Raw genomic sequence first — 7,722 nt, 5'->3', positions numbered from 1 at the left:
TCTTTCACGTACTCTGTGTAGAATCGAATTGGTATCCCGTCAGGTCCAGTGAACTTTCCTCTTTTGAGTGATTTCAGTTGGTTTTCTATTCCTTGGACACTTATTTCGATGGCAGCCAATTTTTCGTTCGTGCAGTGACTTGGAGAAGGAACTGCAGTGCGGTCTTTCTCTGTGAAACAACTTTGGAAAAAGGTGTTTAGTATTTCAGCTTTACGCGTGTCATCCTCTGTTTCAATGCCATCATCATCCCAGTGTGTGTGGAAATATATATACAAAAATTTAAAAAAAGTTTTTCCTACCAGCATATGTGTTTTCTTTGGCACTAACCTCTCAATAAATCCTAAAAAGTGTCATATTAAATGCTCTTAACGATTTCTATTTGGATGGGAATAGCGGGTAGTGGGTGACCTTGAAATGTAATTGTAACAAGACAGCTGAAAGTGTAGGTAGCCTCGTTTCGTTGGTGGAGGTTCAAATTGGAAGAGCTATTTTATTTTTTGGAATGGTAGGTGAAAAATCTTAGGTAGCCATATTGGGTCATAAATAATAGCGATAAAGATAAGGGTTACGTAAGTAAACAGGCAGCTATGTTATGGCAGTGGGTCATAAATTATAGCCACTTAGATAAGGCAGGCCTATACATACATGGAAAATTTGGCAACCACGCAGGCGGGCAGCTAAGTCCCAGCCAATGCAATAAAACCAGATGATGAAATGACATTGTTTCAGGGACTTTACAGGTCTCATACAGATACGATTTTATGGACTGAAGCGGCGAGTGAAAATTTGTACCACGGCCGGGAATCGAACCGGGTGTCCTGCTTACAAGGGTGGCGCACTAGCCACTAAGCCATGCTGGCATAGTAGTACACACAACTACACCAGTTACTTTGCCATGTCTCTCTCCTCGATCCAGATTCTCATTGCCGCCCCAGTCTACTTTAAATTCCCCCGTACAAACGAACAGATTTCCATAGGCTCTTCATGTTCAAAAAGAGCACCCCAGAATGGAACATAAATAGGGGATCCAGCCTGAAACCCTGATCAGATACTTACACAAATGAAATAACACACTTTCAGAGAATTAACAGGTATCATACAGATATGACTTTATGTGTATGGACTGAAGCGACGAGTGAAAATTTGTGTTAAGAAAAGGAGGGTGTAGGCAGGCCTCCTCCAGGCATGCCAGGGTAATCCATGCAGTTGTGTGCACCGCTGTGGCAAGAGGGCTTAGTGGCATTAGTGTGTGTGTGTGGGAGGGGGGGGGGGAGGACTTGGGTATTGTTAACTACCATTACTTAATAGGTTCCGGGGAAGCTTGCTTTCGAAACCTGTAAGCATGACAACCCTGAGGCCCTTTACTTGTTCAAATGTTCAGATTCAATAATGTGATTCTAGATCCACTGACTGAAACTTATGGACTGTCTTTCTACATGCAATACTTTGCTAACTGACCTGAATATTTTCAAGTGGCAGAATCGGCAAATGGGGAATTTATGGGTTAGATTATGGGCAAGGCAAAGGGCCACAGAGAAAGCTGGCATGGCCACGTGACAGCACTGAATGTGTCACCAGAATACCGTCGGATGGGGTTGGCAACAACATCAATGGCCTGGTTCGAGGACGTGTCGGAGGAAAAGGGCGCCTACTTCGTTGACTTTCCGTACGTCTCCAACGAAGTTGCAATAAACATGTACAAGATTCTAGAGTACATCGTGTACAGAACTGTTGTAGAATATTATTCAGGTGATCCCGATGAAAATGCTTTTAATATACGAAACACACTATCTAGGGACGTGAAGAAAAAGTCAATGATTTCGGTGAGTCATCCTGTGCGATCAGACGAGGTGGTCTGACGACAAGTTGTCTACTGAACGTCCTTCGGAAAGGCGTTTGACATTCACTAGATTGTTCTGTGCAAAAAACTGGCAAAGAATCTTGTAGGTAACAAAATACCTTTGCTAATTTTGGTTCAAAAATCTGACTGGAAAAACGATCTGAAATTTTCATTTCCGAAGTGATTTCTACAGTGTACTACTTTGCAGTTTTGTGCTTTTGAACTGAACTGTGCAGGAAGATGAATACATATTTGAGAATTGGAAAAGGTCTGAAGTACAACTGGGTGCAGGTAGTAAAGTTTTTCACTAACAGGAGCCTAGTAAGCTGGAGACCCGAGTTCGATTTCTATGCCTTGGTAAAAATTTTCGCTCGACGCTTCAGTCCATAAACATAAAACCATATCTGAATGAGACCAGTAAAGTCTCTTAAAACAGTGTCATTAATTTTTCTGTAAGTACCTGCTCCTGTGTTTCAGGCTGGTCCCCCATTTACGTTCGATGCTGAGGTACTATCCCAGAACATGAAGAGCCTCGGCAATTCTGTTCGTGTGTAAGGGGGAATTTAAAGTAGACTGGGGCTGCAGTGAGAATTTGGATCGAGAAGAGAGGCGTGCCAGGTTGATCGGTGCAGTTGTATGAAATGATGTGCCAAGGTGCCTTAGTGGCTTATGCACTTCTCTTAGTGAGCAGGTGACCCAGGTTCGATTCCAGTCTTTGGTACAAATTTTCACTCGCCGCTTTCGTACATGTACACAAAATAACACCACATCCCTGTTTTTTAATTTCCCGCCTTTTATATCTCACGCAGCTTGTCTAGAAGAAGGGGGACGGTGGAATGTGATGGGGATGGGCGGAGGTGATCTGGCAACATTACAGAGTACGTTTCAACTGCTGTGTTCGTGCTGTGTCCGTGTTTTAAGGACTAGTGTCGTATATGCGCTAGTAGTAGAATATGTTAGCGTGCAAAACTAATTTTCACTACTGGACATAAGAACTGCAGCACAATGAAGGCGTTATGCAACAAATCTCAAATTATCAGGAACTGTACTACACGCTTCAATATGTACATTACTAGCATTTGAGGGCAATTGTGCAAAGTAGGTAGAGGTGACGCTACCTGCATAATATATATAAGGAAAGATTCTGCGGAGAGTTCTTCAATCAGGAAACGTATTTTGTTGTTGTCAGAAGACAATGTTACGCCCTGTGCATGAAGTAGAAAGGTCCAGCAAGGCGTGCTGGAATTCGACAGCATCAGGATCGTTGCCTGTCGAGACAGGTTTATCGTTCCGTAGTGTTGCTGTTTCCATTTGTCCGAATCCCAAGTCTGTGAGGTAAATAGAGTATCCATAGGCAGAGAATGGCCTTCATCAAAGCCAAGCGTCTAGCACACGAGAGGAGAGACGTATTTTTCACTTGCTTGTGCAGTATAGTACAGTCAAGTGACATATGTTGAGTTTGGAAACGGGCTTGTTTTGCAGCAAAAAATTATTAGTACGCACAGTGCGACATCTGAAGTATTACGGACGATAACACAGTGATCATTGTTGCAGTTTCAGAGACGGATGCCCCGATAGTAGTTAGCCCGATGAGGTCACTGCACACGGGAGTGGAGAAGTGGCATCATGTCGCGTTCTGTCAACACGAACACGATGAACGAGTCCGTGAATGGTGACTCCGAGAAGAACGAATGTTGCCAAACTGCGTTCGTTATTTTCATGTGGACCCAGCACATAGGATTATGGTACATTCTTCCCCTCATATACATCTGCATCTATATGTATACTATGCAACTAACATTTAAGTGCTTGGCAGAGAGTTCATCGAATCACCTTCACAATAACTCTCTATTATTCCAATCTCGTATAGCGCACGGTATAAAAGAACACCCATATTTTTCCGTGCGAACTCTGAGTTCTCTTATTTCATTATGATGATCGTTTCTCCCTATGTAGTTTGGCGTCAACAAAATATTTTCGCATTCTAAAGAGAAGTTGGTGATTGAAATTTCGTGAGAAGATTCCACCGCAACGAAAAATGCCTTTGTTTTAATGATGTCCACTTCAAATCCTCTATCATTTCAATGACACTCTTTCCCCTATTTCGCAATAATACACAACGTGCTGCCCTTCTTTCAATTTTCTCGATGTACTCCGTCAGTCCTATCTAGTAAGGGTCCCACATGGTGCAAAAAAAAAAAAAAAAAAGTTCAAGTGGCTCTAAGTACATCTGAGGTCATCAGTCGCCTAGAACTTAGAACAAATTAAACCTAACTAACCTAAGGACATCACACACATCCATGCCCGAGGCAGGATTCGAACCTGCGACCGTAGCGGTCGCTCCGTTCCAGACTGTAGAGCGTAGAACCGCACGGCCACTCTGGCCGGCCCCGTTTTTCATTCGAGACAATTTCGTAACGGTTGCTGGCGTTGCTGCCATGATGAAAATAATGATATTATTTATTTCAATTCAAGCCACATCTGGTCCAAACTTACATTGTTAATTTGGAAGGAGTGGAGATTGTCTCTCAGGAAGGCGTCAAGTGAATTTTTATCTGCTTTTTTGAACAGGTATATCTTTCGTTTATTTTTGGAGGATTTGGGGATTACAGTATTCAGTCTCGCTACGACAACCCTGCGTTCACTAATCACTGTACCCGTTTTGAAGCTTCTTCTTAGCTCAGTATTATTTGTTGCTAAGAGGTCAAGTGTGTTTTCACAACCGTTTAGTATTAGCTTGGACACATGAACTAAATGCTCGAAATATTTTGCAGAGATTGCATTTAGCACAATTTCGAATAATGTTTTATGTGTACCGCCGGAATTACACATGTGTTTTCGCTAACATATCGAGGATAAATTAAAGTCACCACCAACTACAACTGTATGAGTCAAGTATATGATTGAAATTAGACTCAAGTTTTCTTTGAACCTTTCAGCAATTGTATCATCTGAATTGGGAGGTTTGTAAAAGGAGCCAGTTATTGTTTTATTCCGGCTGCCCATACTAACTCTCTATAGTAAAATAGTACAATAACATCTCGGCATTTGCTGTCCTTCCCAGTTTCCAGCAGTGTAGTTTTGCAACTGAACTGAAAGTAACACAAAATAACTCATGAAATACCGTTTGTTTTCTGATATTATCTTCAATGAACATAGCTATCATTTTTACGACGAAATTCTTTTTCCTTATCATATACAACGTGTTAGGTTTACCACATATTTATACAAACAGCACTAAGAAGGACGAACAGATAAGATACATTAGTTGTGGACTGGAAACTACTGAACTTTCTATCTAGTATGGCAACACACGAGCGTTATGTAACGACCGGTCTTCACAGGCCTTATGAGAATTAGCGCACATTGTGTGTACGGACAGGTTTCAGATATATTATATAATGGTAACACAGAGATTTAGTAACCAGGCTTTAAATTGTAATACATTTCCAGGGGCGGATGTGGACTCTGACCACAATCTATTGGTTATGAACTGTAGATTAAAACTGAAGAAACTGCAAAAAGGTGGGAATTTAAGGAGATGGGACCTGGATAAATTGACTAAACCAGAGGTTGTACAGAGTTTCAGGGAGAGCATAAGGGAACAATTGACACGAATGGGGAAAAGAAATACAGTAAAAGAAGAATGGGTAGCTTTGAGAGATGAAGTAATGGAGGAGGCAGAGGATAAAATAGGTAAAAAGACGAGGGCAAGTAGAAATCCTTGGGTAACAGAAGAAATATTGAATTTAATTGATGAAAGGAGAAAATATAAAAACGCACTAAATGAAGCAGGCAAAAAGGAATACAAACGTCTCAAAAATGAGATCGACAGGAAGTGCAAAATGGCTAAGCAGGGATGGCTAGAGGACAAATGTAAGGATGTAGAAGCTTATCTCACTAGGGGGAAGATAGATACTGCCTACAGGAAAATTAAAGAGACCTTTGGAGAAAAGAGAACCACTTGTATGAATATCAAGAGCTCAGATGGAAACGCAGTTCTAAGCAAAGAAGGGAAAGCAGAAAGTTGGAAGGAGTATATAGAGGGTCTATACAAGGGTGATGTACTTGAGGACAATATTATGGAAATGGAAGAGGATGTAGACGAAGATGAAATGGGAGGTACGACACTGCGTGAAGAGTTCGACAGAGCACTGAAAGACCTGAGTCGAAACAAAGCCGCGGGAGTAGACAACATTCCATTATAACTGCTGACGGCCTTGGGACAGCCAGTCCTGACAAAAATCCACCATCTGGTGAGCAAGATGTATGAGACATGCGAAATACCCTCAGACTTCAAGAAGAAAGCAGGTGCTGACAGATGTGAAAATTACAGAACTATCAGTTTAATAAGTCACGGATGCAAAATACTAACACGAATTCTTTACAGACGAATGGAAAAACTGGTAGAAGCCGACCTCGGGGAAGATCAGTTTGGATTCCGTAGAAATATAGGAATACGTGAGGCAATACTGACCCTACGATTTATCTTAGAAGCTAGATTAAGGAAAGGCAAACCTACGTTTCTAGCATTTGTAGACTTAGATAAAGCTTTTGACAATGTTGACTGGAATACTCTCTTTAAAATTCTGAAGGTGGCAAAGGTAAAATACAGGGAGCGAAAGGCTATTTACAATTTGTACAGAAAGCAGATGGCACTTATAAGAATCGAGGGACATGAAAGGGAAGCAGTGGTTGGGAAGGGAGTGAGACAGGGTTGTAGCCTCTCCCCGATGTTATTCAATCTGTATATTGAGCAAGCTTGAAGGAAACAAAAGAAAAATTCGGAGTAGGTATTAAAATCCATGGAGAAGAAATAAAAACTTTGAGGTTCGCCGATGACATTGTAATTCTGTCAGAGACAGCAAAGAACTTAGAAGAACAGTTGAACGGAATGGACAGTGTCTTGAAAGGAAGATATAAGATGAACATGAACAAAAGCAAATCGAGGATAATGGAATGTAGTCGAATTAAGTCGGGTGATGCTGAGGGAATCAGATTAGGAAATGAGACACTTAAAGTAGTAAAGAAGTTTTGCTATTTTGGGAGCAAAATAACTGATGATGGTCGAAGTAGAGATGATATAAAATGTAGACTGGCAATGGCAAGGAAAGGGTTTCTGAAGTAGAGAAATTTGTTAACATCGAGTATAGATTTAAGTGTCAGGAAGTCGTTTCTGAAAGTATTTGTATGGAGTGTAGCCATGTATGAAAGTGAAACATGGACGATAACTAGTTTCCACAAGAAGAGAATAGAAGCTTTCGAAATGTGGTGCTACAGAAGAATGCTGAAGATTAGATGGGTAGATCATATGACTAATGAGGAGGTATTGAATAGGATTGGGGAGAAGTTTGTGGCACAACTTGACTAGAAGAAGAGATCGGTTGAGAGGGCATGTTCTGAGGCATCAAGGGATCACCAATTTAGTATTGGAGGGCAGCGTGGAGGGTAAATATCTTAGAGGGAGACCAAGAGATGAATACACTCAGCAGATTCAGAAAGATGTAGGTTGCAGTAGGTACTGGGAGGAGGAGGAGGAGGATATTAGTGTGTAACGTCCCGTCGACAACGAGGTCATTAGAGAAGGAGCGCAAGCTCGGGTGAGGGAAGGATGGGGAAGGAAATCGGCCGTGCCCTTTCTAAGGAACCATCGCGGCATTTGTCTGAAGCGATTTAGGGAAATCACGGAAAACCTAAATCAGGATGGCCGGAGACGGGATTGAACCGTCTTCCTCCCGAATGCGAGTCCAGTGTGCTAACCACTGCGCCACCTCGCTCGGTAGTAGGTACTGGGAGATGAAGAAGCTTGCACAGGATAGAGTAGCATGGAGAGCTGCATCAAACCAGCCTCAGGACTGAAGACCACAACAACAACAACGTGT

The 7,722-nt window shown here is 41.9% G+C and overlaps 1 pseudogene; it reads left to right on the top strand.

Annotated features, from left to right (window-relative positions):
- Positions 1-1,342: 1,342 nt before the first annotated feature.
- Positions 1,343-1,859, top strand: LOC126474482 (N-alpha-acetyltransferase 20-like; annotated as a pseudogene).
- The last annotated feature ends 5,863 nt before the right edge of the window (positions 1,860-7,722 follow it).

The sequence above is a fragment of the Schistocerca serialis genome, chromosome 4 (genome assembly GCF_023864345.2).
Source record: "Schistocerca serialis cubense isolate TAMUIC-IGC-003099 chromosome 4, iqSchSeri2.2, whole genome shotgun sequence".
In the NCBI taxonomy this organism is placed as follows: Eukaryota; Metazoa; Arthropoda; class Insecta; order Orthoptera; family Acrididae; genus Schistocerca; species Schistocerca serialis.
The sequence above is the reverse complement of the archived record's forward strand: the minus strand, read 5'-3'. Positions and strand labels throughout refer to the sequence as shown.